Here is a 14,501-nt window from a genome sequence, read left to right on the forward strand (position 1 = left end):
TGCTTGGATGCAAACTGAGTTCTTCTGAAAACCTGGCCTTAAGTGACTTGCCCAAATTCACCCAGGAAGTCTATGGCAGAGCTGGGAATTGAATCCAGAGCTGAATTTAGTATCAGGTTTAACTATTAGTCCGTCCTGCTGTTAAATGTTTTGTATAGCAGTGTGTGTACATATGTAAAAAACTGACTGACTTACATTTGCAAAAATCGCTGAACCCAAGCCTTGTGTTGTATATAGTACCAGCAAGGGGAGGCCTCAAGTTCATTCTGTTTGGGCAAAGCTAGTGTAATAAGTACAAGCAGGTCTCTTAGTTTTTAGCGAGAACGTTTTTCAAGTGCCTGTTGTTCAGATATGCAGAATGCAGTCAAGGATTATTAGTCTATGTATAGATAAACCTCTGTATTTCTAGGGTGCCAGTCACCATAGTACCCAGATGCATTACAAATATGTAGATAAAGGGGATCTGGCTGCACTTTGCATATCTGAATAATACAGGCGTTTGAAATACGCCCTTGTTTTCAAATACATATTAAAAGAATCATTGGTAATTGTTGAACTGTGAGTGGTTTAGCTAACAAGAATCTAGTCCTGAGCATGATACCAAATGTAGTCTATAGCATTCTATCGTCATGGTAGACTTGTCATTCAAAATTCATTTTTACAATGTCCAATCTGGTCTGGATTTGTTACAATTCCTTTATTTTACAGATTGGGTTGCAGAGCGTTGAGTCCAACATTTAATAAGGTCTATGAGCCAGGATCTTCTTAAGTCTTAATCCCAGCTCCCTCACTAACTGTTGTGTGACCTTGGGGAAATCACTTCACCTCTCTGTATCTGTTTTCCCATCTGTAAAATGGGAATCTTATTTACTTACCTGCCTCTCGGAGAGTGGGGACAGAGAGGGGCTGCTGGGGATCAGTTGATGTAAAGATCAGGTAATGTTTTTGTCCAGCAATTTAAAGTTGCAGAACCCTGGGTAAGGGCTAAGTATTAATGAGGTGCTATTCTACTAACTCAGGCATGGGTATACAACAATTCAGAGGGACTGTATACTAGTCATGAGGGAATTTATCTCCCTTGAAGATGAAGAAAACTTGGCTTTCCTGTATGATGTGACTTGACTTGCCTGCAGCAGCAAAAAAGACTAAATATATATATATATCATATATCTAAAATATAAAGAAAAAACCGAGATATATGTATTAGCAAAAGAGGTTGATTCCTTCTGGTCTGTTTTAATTTGTTTTTGATTTATGATAGCGCAAAAGGAGGAGGGAAGAAAATGCAGCAGTTTGATGGAGACCAGCAGGAGTCCCACTTAGGTGCTGACAGGGGAGAAGCTGGAGGAACTGAAACCATGAGTTTGACTACATTTTTATGGCATGAAGTAATGCATTGCCAGCCTGATTCTCACGCTGCGATGCTAAATGGCAACGGTACTTAGAAAGTCAAAATGTTTCTCAACGAGTCCCACACAAAGGTAAAGGTTAGTCGCTGCTGAGGAGTTTCTGCTCAATAATTATCGTGCACGTTCCCAATCGACTTTCACACTAAAAATGCAGAATTATCTAGGGGCTAAAGTAGAGATCTGCGAAGTCCTGCAGTCTAGGAGCCATTCCTACTTCAGTCACTGTGGCTTGGTGTGCAGAGCCCTTTATAGACAGAAAACAATAGGAAAGGTGCCTGCCCTGCAGAATGTATTATCTAAAATGACAGGCAGATGAAGGAAGGGCAAGGCTAAAATAGAACTTTTTTTCTGCTTGTCTTTTTTCAGTGTGATCCGTGTTTAAGAGTTATTTAACCTATATTAACCACTGCTGCTTCCCCATTAGTCACCTCACCTGTCAATTTGCATAGCAATCTCTAGCCTGTTATTTGTTTTCCAGCAGTGCTTTAATATGCCTGGTGGACGTGCACACAACCAAACCCTTCTCCATACCCTGAATGACTTCCAATCTCCCGGGATGTCTACGCTGCAATCAGAGGTCCAACTGTAGCACATGTAGACGCGGCCTAGCTTGCTTTGATCGAGCTGGCTCCAATACCAACAGCAGTGAGATCATGGCAGCCAGGGCTATACAAGCCTGCCCAGGACCTTTGGGTACATGCTCAAGGGGCTAGCTCGTGCTGTCATGACTTCTCTGCTATGGCTGTTTGAGTTAGCTGATCTAGCTGTGATTTTGCTATGTCTAGAGGTCCTTCAGTCAGACCTCTGATTGACTGCTGTGTAGGCATATCTTTAGGGGATGAGCAGCATAGGGTGGGGAAAGGAGATACATTGGATCCTGCCTGGTTTTTATATTCACCGGTTATTTTTTGGATGTGTTGTTATTAAACCCGCCTCGGCTCTACCGGAGAGCAGCAGAAAACCCATTAGGGAGAATATTCAAACTCTAACAGATGGTTTTCCTAATCCACAGGCTTCCACTTTAAATAATACAGCCCCTCCATCTGCTCTTTTTGCCAATTTCTTCTAGGCATCATGGAAAAAGGTGGGCCTTGGATTGGGAGGAAGAAGGGGGGAGCGGCCTTACAGATCAGTTCGAGCCCTGGGTTCCACAAGCAGGGGGCAACGTAGAAGAGTCAGGAGAAATGGGTTACGGGCAGTCAAGCTTATTGGGTAGGGCGAGGGGGTGACATAAGAGACCAGGGAAAATAAGCAGGAAGGCACAGAACTGTGAAGGTCTTGGGAAGGCGGTGGGGGGAGCAGACAGGGAGCTCGTACCTGCTGCAGTGGAGAACGGAGCCGAGGGAGGGGTTCAAAGAGAGCAGGGTGGTGCAGTGAGGTCCAAGCAATAGACGAGGAAGATGGGTCAGAATGCCACGTCTCAGCTCGCCCTTGCTTGTCCTTCCTGCTTCTGAGCCCGCTGCAAAATGAGCGGCAGCAGGTCAGCGAAGGCAGGTTCTGCTGACGTCGGTGGGATGTGCTGCCGCTCGCCGCGCCTGCCTTCACCTCGGTGGGGAGAGGAGAAGGCCCTGTTATTGGCCACCCCCTGGCAATGACGGTTGGGCGCCAGGCAACGTGATCCTGGAGGGGCTGCTCGGGGCCTTGGTGCCGTGAGTCTGGGGTGGGGTGACTTGTCCATGCTCCTGCCGCCTGTCTGTCTTTGTGGGAGATGAAGGGGCCTTTTATAGGCTACCCGATGGAAGGTGAAGAAGGGCTCTATCACATCTGATCCCAGATAGTAATGGGAGACTGGTGGAGACTTGTTGCCCAATCCCACTCCCAAGAGGGAGGGTTTAGGGATTCCCTTCCCCCTGCTGCTGTTGTCTCTCTACAAGCTCATTAAACTATGCTTTTACATTTGTATTGCAGCAGCTCTTCGGACCCCGAGTCACAGATCAGGGCCCCATTGTGCCAGGTGCTGTACAAACACAGAACAAAAAAGTCCCTGCTTCAAAACACTTGCAATCCTATTAGAAGTTAAATCCTTTTCCTGCTTAGTTTGGGCTCCCTATCACCCTGCAGGTAGAACTTACCTGCCTCAAATGTGCACAGTACATCTTTGGGTGTTTCTCTTGTCCACTCTCTGTTTGCTCTGTAAAGGCGATGACCCTTCTTTTTAGAGGAGCTAATTTGTCCAGCGGGCGCTGATGTTTCTCTGTCTCTCTTTTCTTTTGCAGATAATAAGCAACTGATGGAGCTTCAGATCTGTGAAAGTTTGTGGCCTTTCTTCATTTGGATTCTGGATTGTGTGGCTGCCTGTAATCCTGTTTCTCAGAGTTCCTACTTCAGAAATCCTCGTCCTTCTGTGTGGCAGTTCAGTTAATGAGCTACACACAATTACAGTTTTAGGAGTGAATCCAGTATCTTTAGGAAATGCATAACTCCCCCCTTTCCCCCCATCCCTTCTCCATCTTGAAATGGCTTTTCCCACCTGGACCAGAAACGGCAATGAAATTAATCCGAGAGATTTGTGATTAGAAATGGAGCCTGTGGATTAATAAAAGCGTCAATTATTAAAGACTACAAACTCTCCCTAATGATTGTTTTGCTGCAAATTGGACTGGAGAAGGTCAGCTGCAAGCTTGAATGGCAAATCTTTTTCTGTAATAGCAGGTGAGAGCACAATTACCTTCTCCTCATGCTGTGTGCTGAGTCCTCTCACAGGCTTCCCACCTGAACATCCACCTTCCGAAACAATGATCTCTCTAAAAGAGAGTGGTTTTGCCACAAGACAGCTGCAACCAGAAAGGTCACCCTTTTAACTAGGTGGGAGCAATTACATCTGCTTATGTACCTCTTGCAGCCGGGGGACGCCTCGTCCTGCATTCCTACCTGGAAATGAACTTCAAGCTGAGGGTGGCTATAGCAGTGTCCCTGAACGGCTACAAAGCACGCGACTTCCAAAGAACTTGATTTAACACACTGCAGAAGTGAAGAAGACACAAGCAGCTGTCGCGTTTCCCAGCCAGGATCTATGCTGAAACAACCAAAGCTCAGAAATGCCTTTCAATTTGCTCTCTATGTTGTAACAAATCCCGGCCCTCTGCTGCTATGGTGATGTGTATGGTATAAAAACCTAGCTAGACATCTGCCCACCTAGGAAATTGATGTTTGTCACCCTGCTGCATGCCACGGCCACTCAGAACTTCATGGCAATAGAAGGAATCCTCCTTTAAAAGTACAGGAGCTTACCACTTCAGCTAAAGGAGAATCTCCTATCTTTATGGAGCTTGTAACATACAGTTGAGCTGTTCTGATTTAATGCCATGCAGGGCAGGTTACAAATACAAAGTTCCTGATAGTCCTTCAATGTCTTAAACTCTTCTTTTACTGAAGGTGAATTGAAAGAGCCTTTAGACTTACTTAAGAAGCTAGTTCAAGTGTTTGATTTTCCTGCAACAGCTGCTGGTGCCCCAGGGCCTAGCGGATAAAGCCTGGTGAGCGGTCACCTGGGTTCGATTCCTGTCTCCGCCGTTCTTTGCATGGCTTCCAGCAAGTCACTCAACCTCCCCGTACTTTAACTTTCCACTGTGTAGAAGGTGGATGATAAAATGGGATCTTGGGGAAAGCATTTTGAGATCCTTTCGGTTTATTCTAAACCTTCGAAGTGTTGTTCCCTTGCTTCCAACAACAGATGTTTAACTCCCTGATTAATCACACAGAACAGAGAGGTGCATTTAACGGCTTGGTTTTAGGTGTTAAAGATGTGACAAACTCTTGCAAGAACAGCCCAAATGATGTTGCTTTTAGCTGAGGGATGAAGAGGGTGTGTTTTTGTGGGAGGAAGTCAAATAAAATAATGGACTTCAAGAGGTGAGAGTCTGCTGGCAGTGAGCTGGCAGTAAGGGGATGGGAGGGGCTGAATGTCTGCTTCTGAAAGGGAGGGGGCGTGTGCTAGCCCTTCTGCTGATGCTCCTCACCACAAAGCTGGGTAGAGGAGGACCTGAATGGGGTTCTCTGGCACCAGGAGTGGACCAGCCAGACATCACCAGATTCTGCTCCTCTCCCCAGCTGCAAACACACAAGGATCAGCGGCATAAAGTTAAGGCAGATCAACCAACTCCCTCTCCATCATCAGAAAAACCCTTCACCAGGGCAGTTGTGATCAGAAAAGCCACAGGTTGCATGCTTCCTGCAGGAGCTATGCTGTCTAGGAGTGGGCTCTCCAAATTAAGGCCTGGATATCTATGGATTTGGGGGAGGCAGGGGAGGCCTAGCCACTTCCATAAAGGACAAACGTTGCTCCCCATCCCACTGGAAGAATTCAAAGGAGATGGTCTAAATTTCAGCTACTGAAATTTCCACTTTCCTGTGCAAGAATGACCCACACTGGGAAGAATGACTGTGCAAAGCGGGAAAAGATGGTCTTGTGGTTTAATGCACTAGCCGGGGAGGCTAGTGAGATCTGGCCTTGGAAGGACTGAAGTCATCACTGGCCCTTTTTAGTTATGTTGCCTGCCTGGGAGACAAAGCCCCCTGCACGTCGAGCTCTGAAGATTGTACTTGAAGTCAGGCAGGGACACTGCCCAGTCAGGGACTGGCGGCAGTCACCTGCGATGAACCTGGCTGCACCAGATCAGTATTAAATCTGTGGTGCTCTTAGGTGCCTGGAATAAAGTTATCCAGTGTGGTCCTGGGCAACTGGTGCCATGGACTTCTGCTCTCTAGCACACATTTCCTGTTACTTTGAGCAGCTCCTTTCGCGTCTCTCTGACTCAGTATCCCCAGATGTAAAATATGAACCACATGGGTGGGGGGATGCTAAACCCACCAGTGTTTTGTAAAGCACATTGAGAGCATAGGATGAGAGGTGCCAGAGAAATGTGAATCCTAGCTATGAAATGAGATTGACAGCTCCTGTCCCAAAGAGCTTCCTTCTTGTTCTGTATTGGTGCAGCACCTCGTGCCAGAGGGTGCTGGTCCATGACTTGGACTCCTAGACATTATCTCAATACAAAAAATAATCAGTGAGGAGCTCAGTGATCCTTTTATTGCCCCAGGCAGGATATTTAGTGTATGAGCCTGAATCAGAAAGGGGTACAGTGGGTCAGCTCTGCTGACAAAGAGGGACTTCTTCCAATAAAAGCGCAACGATGCTGTTATCCCACCAATCAAAACCAATAAGGTTCTCCCAGGCTCTCAGGATGAAAACGGTACGCCCCAGGAGAGAAGCCGCCTGACATATCTCCTTTGACGTGTGACATTAGCAAAGGTTGCATCAATCTGATAAAGGGTCGGGAGAGATCATTAGGCGGGATCGAATGAAAACACCCTTCAGACAAGGAACGCTTCTGCCCTTGATGGATTGCCAGTGAAATTGCTTGAAAACCTTTGGGGAGCTCTTCATTTAACCTTTTGGCTACTCATAAGGAGGCTCTACCGTGCCGCTCTAACCCCTTCTGACTTGGCGTCCTCGGTCTATGACTTTAACCTAGCCAGCGAAGAATAATCAAGTAGAATCCAAGACTCACAGGCTCCTATCTTAGTGAAATAGACAGAAACTTCCCGACAGACTAGGATGGAAGTAGGACTTTGTCTGGTTTTAAGCCAGATGGTCCTGTTTGTCTATGGTTTGTCCCCGGTCCAGTACAGAGACAAACCCAGGTGTGGCAGTGACCAGTATCACACACAGAGAACACCATTTTGAAGAGTGCCCCACCCCCACCGGTGTGACCCTTGCACACATGAGGTGCGAGGTCATGCTGGGGGGTGGGGATGGGGTGCGGAGTGGCCTGGTCTTCAAGATGGCCTCCTTCGTACTGTGCCACTTTAAAAAAAAATAACAAATACGCAGGAAATGCAGCCCCGCTGAGATTTATCAGCACTCTTCCTTCTATAATTCATAGGCACATGGGCACGGTTCCATTGCAATTGCATTATCAGGCTCTGAAAAGCCATTTGATTCCATTAGCTGATGGGGGGGGGGGTGATTCCTTTTCATTGCCATGAATAGCCTGAGCTTGGGGGTGAAGTGTGGGGCCTGGCTCTTTCGTTGCTTAGGTTTGATTTTTCGCCTCTTACTGTCAGCCCCCTTTAAGTCACACCAAGGCACTGCTCCAGGTTTTTGTCTCTTTCTCTCCCTCTCTCTGATCTAATTTACGTTGGTCATTGATCACACAGCATCCTGCACTCAACCATTTCACTCAGCGTGCGGCAGCAGGGTCAGGAGTGGGAGGCAGAGCTCTAGGCTTTGCACGTCCGTAATTCTTTGCACTTCACACACGCCTGTCATTCGTGAATCTCAAAGGACTTTACAACACCCTGTGAAGTAGGGTCAATATTCTTTTATAATGGGTCCGTACAGCACCTAGCACGATGGGGGCCAGCCTTGAGATGCTAGCGCCATATGAAATAAATAAATAATAATTCAACTCCATTTCACAAATGGGGAAATGAGTCAAAGCCACCGGGGCGTGCCCAAGGCGACTCAGTCTGCGACAGAGTTTGGAATGGAACCGAGAACTCCTGTGCTTCAACCACAAGATTATGCTCCCTCCCCTGGCGTTTATTCTGTGCCTGCTGAAGGGTTCCTTTCTTTGGGGCCTTTCAGGCTGATCCTGACGGGCCATAAGCCATTCTTCACAGCAAGATTTCTTTTTTGAGTCTAGTCAGCAGGAAAAAAGGCCAGAAAAATGTCGAGGCAGAGAATCGCCTCTGACTCCCATATCCAATCGAAACTGCAGGGGGACTCAAGGTTGGTAGAAGGTAATTATCCACATTGGAATTTGGCCAGGGGACCGCTGCTCACACTCCGCATGTGAAAAGTGCCATGGGATTGTCAGTGACTGTAACAGGGATTTTTGTCTGCTCTGAAAGGCCAGTGTCTTTGGTAGCTCAATGTCCTCTTGCCCCATTCTGGGGCCCTGGCCTGGAACTTGGAAAAGCATCACCTACAAGTTCTTTTAGCACCACAGTCTGCAGCATCTGGGTTTTCCTCTGTGGTCTCCCATCTAAGTAGTGACTAAGCCTGCTCCTGTTTAGCATATGAGAGCTGATTCGCTCAGAGCCCAAGGTGGTAGTACGGCCACAGGCTCTTATTACAGCTTTGCTTTTATCATTGCAGCTGCAGGTAGAAGGCATCTGGAACTTTGATCCACTTCGCCAGAGAGAAGTTGAACATTATTCCCTCGCAGACGCCAGTGGTGGGGAAAGGGACTGAGAGTGGTTGGATTTGCAGGTTGCTCTTTGTGTTGCCGTCTCAATCCCTGTCTGGAGACCCCCTAAAACATGGCAACTGTTTCTGGCCGATGTTACAAATAATTAATGTAGGGCCCAATCCTGTGAAGGCCAAGCATCCTCTACTCCCACTGAAGTTCCAAATTAGCTGACGCAGAGTAGGAGTTCCTTGCTCAGAGTCAAATGGACCATATCAAGGGAAGGGTGCTAATCCTGACAAGAAGTTCATCATCTGTGTGATACTTCTTTCTAATCACGAACGACCAAATTCCAGCTGGAGTAAGAATATATGCAGATACAGTTTATCCATAAGGATATTTTTTCATATAATGCACCATCAGTCCAGAGGCGCAGTGGGGACGGTCCCTGAACAGTTGAATATTCAAACAAATCATCAATATTTAAATTTGCAATCAGGACATCTGTTTCTAGGAGTTAGGCTCATCCAATCAGGGACCAGGCACATACCATCTGCCATAAGAAAAAAGGGTTGTTTTTTGTTGTCGGGGTTTTTTTTTTAATAAATCTGTTCCATATCATTCTCCCAGCTCTAGAATTGGTCCTGTTTCTGGCCTGTTCCCACTGGCATCCATACCCCACTACTGCTGTGCACGCTAGTTGGCCCCTTTGCAGGCGGACTGAGCTGAGAGGCCCAGGACTGAATGGGTTGAGGAGACACAAGTTTCTTCTCACACTTCAATGCTCACCAGGGAAATGCAGCATTTCCATCTCCTGGGCTGTGGATCCCTTGTTTTCAACCCTGTGACCTGCGCCCCCATCTCTTTCTTCACTATTTGTCCCGCATTGTCATGTCTACACTGCGATCTTAAGTCGATGTATGGTAGGTCAGCTTACAGCCACCGCAGCAATTACTGCAGTGGCTGATGTCCACCCTGCCGCCTTCTGTCGGCAGTGCACGTCCTCACCAGGAACACTTCCACCGTGAAGAGGGGCAGTGTGGGAGGCTGAGAGCTAGGGCTCGCAGCTCCCCACTGGGAGCCCACCTGTCCCCAGGCTTCTCGCCTCCCCACTTCCAGCCGGGAGCAGTGGGGGAAGCCACACTTAGAGTCCAGTCAGCGTTGTGCTTCTAGTGGGGGGAGCCCAGGCAGCAGCCCAAGCCAGGAGCTGGGCGGCAGTCCGGCTTGGAGCAGAGATGGCAGCAACCCGGCTGGGGAGCCAGGAGCCGGTTTTCTTGTCAATTTGAGCCGTGAAATTGAGAAGACAGCCAACAGCCCGTGAAAGGAACACGGCGTTGCCCTAACCACACCGACATAAGCCCTACGCCTCCCCTGGAGGTGGAGTTATGCCAGTGGAGTAAGGCACTTTGTCAGCCGGAGCAAGGCTGTAGTGTAGACACTGAAATAGTGAAGTCCACATACGCTGCCTTATGCTGACCTAACTCTGGGGTGTAGACCAAGCCTGTACTGGGTTGCTTTCCGGGTTCTGCGGCCCCTCCTTCACCTGAGTGGGTGGGGCTTTTGTTACTTTGCTGGGCTCCACCCGCCAATCCAAGTTATCAGACAGGTTCGCACTTGGCACCCAATGCACCCAGTTCGCTTCAGCTGCTAGCTGATGAACGCTAGGGACAGCTGGACTGCTGAGATGGGCCTGCCCCGATGCCAGAACCCACCAAAAAAAATTCTTGCTTCTCATTCATCAGCATGAATATTTCATGTGACCCAGGTAAATCCCAGCCGTGGCTGTTCCACGCATGCCCGACGTGGGTAGTGTGAATGGACGTGGTGTATCAATTATTATGAAACACCCCTGAGAAACAAATCCAAACTGAGGTTGCCATGGAAGCACAGGCTGTGACATTGTCTCCTCATCTTTAAGACGCTTTTAAATGTTCCACATGCAAATGACTGCTCTTTAAAATAAATAAACCGATCCTTGCCCTCTGGGTGGGGAAGGGGGGCTGCATTCTATGGGCAAAACCCACACCAAGGACATGGGCCTGGAGTAGGAGACCTGCGAGGGCAGGGATGAAATTAACACATGAACCTGGAGAAAAGGAACCAGTGCTTCCCTCCAGCCCATCAACTGGAATAGCGACCGCTGCACCTCTGCGCAGGGTGTCTATGGGGCAGCAGATCCCATAGCCCAGTTCCTGATCCCTGGGGGTTCTGGAGCGTACAAGGAGTGCAGGTCAGCCAGAAAAGATTAGAGGAGGAAGACAGGAAGCAACAGCCAAGGTTGGCGAGAGGGATGAATGGAATACATAGGGCTGGGTGATACAGGAGATGAGGTAAGTGGTCATTTTAAGAATAGATAGTGCTGTCGTGGTGAAAGCAAATATGAAAAAGGTTGTCAAGCAGAGAAACACACAATGGGAAGAGCCGGGAGGTCTGAGTCCCCCCGTCCCCTAGAAGGCCATGTCAACGCTAGGGGAAAAGGTGTATTTTTAACGTATTAGCTGACGTTAAAATCCTAGTGTAGAGACAGCAACTTGTCGTTTTAACATGTTGGCTGGTCCGGGAAAATCCCAGGGTGAGTCTACCACGGCTGCAACTTGGCTTGTCTACCCCAAGATTTTAACACCCATTGTTTTTCCCTTTTTCCCCTAGTGAAGACAAGCCCTCCTGGCTGGTTCTGCCGCTCGTCACGTGTGGTGGAAATAGAGCGCTGGGCTTACTCTTTTCAAAGCAAACTGAAGACCTCTTTTCCTAAGACTTGATCCCATGTCCATCTAATCTCTTCAGCGGAAGGACCTCCACGGAGCTGAATGGGCTTTGGATGGCGCCTTAAGGAATAATAGACTGAACCCGACTAGTTTGACATGCCATGGCGGGATGATGGTTTAGGAGCTAGAGGCTGGAGATGCTTTCGGAGAGTTAGCCCTCTAGTGCAGGGATGGTCTCTCTGTCTGTACAGCACCCAGCACAATGGGAGCCTAATCCTGATTAGCTGCTACCCATAGTATAAATGTTTAACAATCCTCTTGATTCTATTCTGTCCCTCACAAGCTGTGAACTTGGACAAGTCACAGCATCGCTCTATGCCTCAGTTTCCCCATCTAGCAAAATGGCTACAAATGTTCTATACAGATGTTTAGAAGACTCGGAACACACCAATCCATGAATAAGATTTTGCATTTGCAAAATTCACCTTCTCTCAATTGAGCTGCTCTAAAATGCCACGTGAGCCACTAAAAGTGTGTTTTAATGAGGCAACGAATGGCAAAACTAATCTACCCTGTTTTCCGCAGGCCTGTTGAGTCTGAGCTGGCAAGTTTTTATGCTAGGCTGTTTTACTAAGTTTAAAATCTTGGTAGTTAATGGACACGAAGAAGTGCTATGATCAAGCGTTAAATCAAGCGACTGCATATTTCAGTTCTTCCAGTTAAAGAGTGATATCTCTGTGCATTAAGAGTGTGATCGGGAGCAGAGCCAGTGGGCAGCAGGCAAGCCTGGATGGGAAGTAAGTGCTCTCTTTGCTTCATTTTAACTCCCTTTATATCTTATTCTAACAGCTAAATCACCAGCACCAAGAATAACATTTGCAGTTATTAAAAGCACCCGTCGGTCCACTTTGCCACTGCAGCTGGTGCTAACCTCAATCGGTCTGTCTCTCACTCCCGCTGTGTTGCATCTGCACCTCCAGAGTGACCAACAGGGGGTGCTAATTTAAACAGGAGCGGCGCAGATTGACATTGGTTATGGCAGAAAAGACCTGCAGAGATGCTGAAATTTCATCTAAGGGTAAGAGAACCGAGAACTGATTGGCTGGTCTGCTTCTCCTACAGAGCAGCAGTCCTATCCAAAAAAAAGAAACCTCTGATCTAGCCCACTGGCCTCTCCTGGTGAATGCATTTCGTGAATGGTGAACATCATGTTATTTTTAGGGGATCTTTGACACACATGCCCAAGCACTCGGTAAAAAAACTGCATTGCCTGAGTTCAGTTCAGTAGCCCATGGTTTGTCCAATCTGCGCCAGGCTAACACAATCATAAAGGACACCAGTGAGGAGGGAGAGTGAACATGAAGGGGGAGATATTGATGGAATCATTCATCTATGACTCTGCTTCTGGGAAAATAGCCGGATGTCTGATACTTAAAAAGGTTGCCTCCCTCCGGAGAGAGCGGTGTGAACTCTGGCATGGCTCCCTGCCGCAAGCCCTTTCCCATTCTGCTATCTCCGGATCTTCCTGGGGTCATGCTCTGTAGTCAATTAACAGCTAAACCTGGTACCCATCATCCGGCCAATCCCCTCCCTCCAGGTGACAGATCCCCCCACACACAGCTGCCATGCAGGCTCCTGGCCGTGAACAAAAAACAGTCAAAGAGGATCAAGTTGTCACTAAGCTACAAGGCAGCCGGGAGGTGGGATTCCCAGGGTGGGGAGACAGACTCGCACTGGCTAGCATGTTAAAAATAGCAGCGTGGAGGTTGCAGCGCTGGCAGCAGCTCTGGCTAGCCACCCAAGCTCAGAACCAGGGGGTCAAGTCGGCTTAGACTGGGGTGGCTAGTCCAAGCCAGTGCCGCAAGAGCCGCACTGCTCTGTATAGTGCCCTAGCTCCAGCTAAGCCAGTGCGAAACTGTCTGTCCACCCTGGGAATCACACCTCCCAGCTACAGTAGAGATGTACCTCCTCCTGGGAGGTGTCAAACCCCCTCAGCTCCCATTGACTCAGCACCTTTGCTGGAGGGTGGGGCCCAGAGAACCATGTTTCTCCCTGGCTTTTCTTTGATGTCCAGGGTGGCTCAGGCAGTGGTTGCAAAACGGGGGCCTGAGACTCCAAAGGAGAGAAGCACCGCTGGAATCTCAGAGCCCGCCTCTCGCATTCAGGTGCAGAAGGCTGCAACCTCATAATCGTCTTAGAGGAAGGGCTGCCAGAAATATTAAAGTGTAGGGGGGAAGAAGGGCACAGATGGCCAAATGTTGATGGAGCACCCAGCTGTTTGGCTGAGAGCCCAGGGGTATTAAGATGAAAGCAATTGTTTTACAGATGCACAATTTTTCTGACAAACCACCTTCTCGCTGCTAATGACAGGACAAGAGCCTTTTAACAGAACAGCAGGCGATACAGATTTTCTGCTGCATTTTTGATGAATTTTTAAAATAATGAGGTTTGTAAAAACTCCAAGAGTTTGAGTGTAAAAAAAGCTTCCCTGCCACTTCCATCATCTCCTCCCCTCACGCAGCAACAGCTGCTAAGACACAACTTCTGCCGAGCCGCCAGGTGACGCCAAAGTTTGCGGACCTGGAAATGAGCAGGTTTAATGCTCTATCGGGGCCATTGACATCCCTGTCTAACGCTCAGCAGTTACTGTGGCTGGCAATACCTATGATGCTCTGCTTAAGGCAGCTCTCACAAGGGGAGGCTGGGTCTTTGGCCTTTGAGTTGGTTCTAAGACAATGTCCCAGCATGGTGTTGTGCAACTGGACGTAATGTCTTCTGGAGAGAGAGATTAATCAATGTTGTTTATGACGACATCCTAATACTGAACCCTTGTAGACCACTTTTTCATCAGTCAGCATCAAAGTGCTCTACAAAATACCATTATCCACATTTTACGGATGGGGAAACTGAGGCATGGAGCCGTGAAGTGACATGCCCAAGGTCACCCAGCAGGCCACTGGCACAGCCAGAAAAATAACCCAGGTCTTTGAGTCCCAGGCCAATGCTCTATCCCCTGGGCCACTCTGCCTCCTCCTGGTATTTCTGGTAGAGCTGGACTGTTAAAACTTTCCAGGCCCCAACTTGGGTAACTGCATTTTGTCTCCCTTAATTCCTCCTGCAGTTTCAAGTTGCTAAGGTTAACTTCTTCCCCGCCTGTCCTAAACACTTACCAGAGTAGCTGGATCTCCGTGGCAGGGGGAAGCCGTCTCTCTACTGCTGATCAGTTTGACTGTAAATCACTTTGGGATGATCGC

The sequence above is a fragment of the Emydura macquarii genome, unplaced genomic scaffold, assembly GCF_026122565.2.
Source record: "Emydura macquarii macquarii isolate MOO-44397 ecotype Brisbane River unplaced genomic scaffold, CSIRO-AGI_Emac_v2 contig_3348, whole genome shotgun sequence".
NCBI lineage: Eukaryota > Metazoa > Chordata > Testudines > Chelidae > Emydura > Emydura macquarii.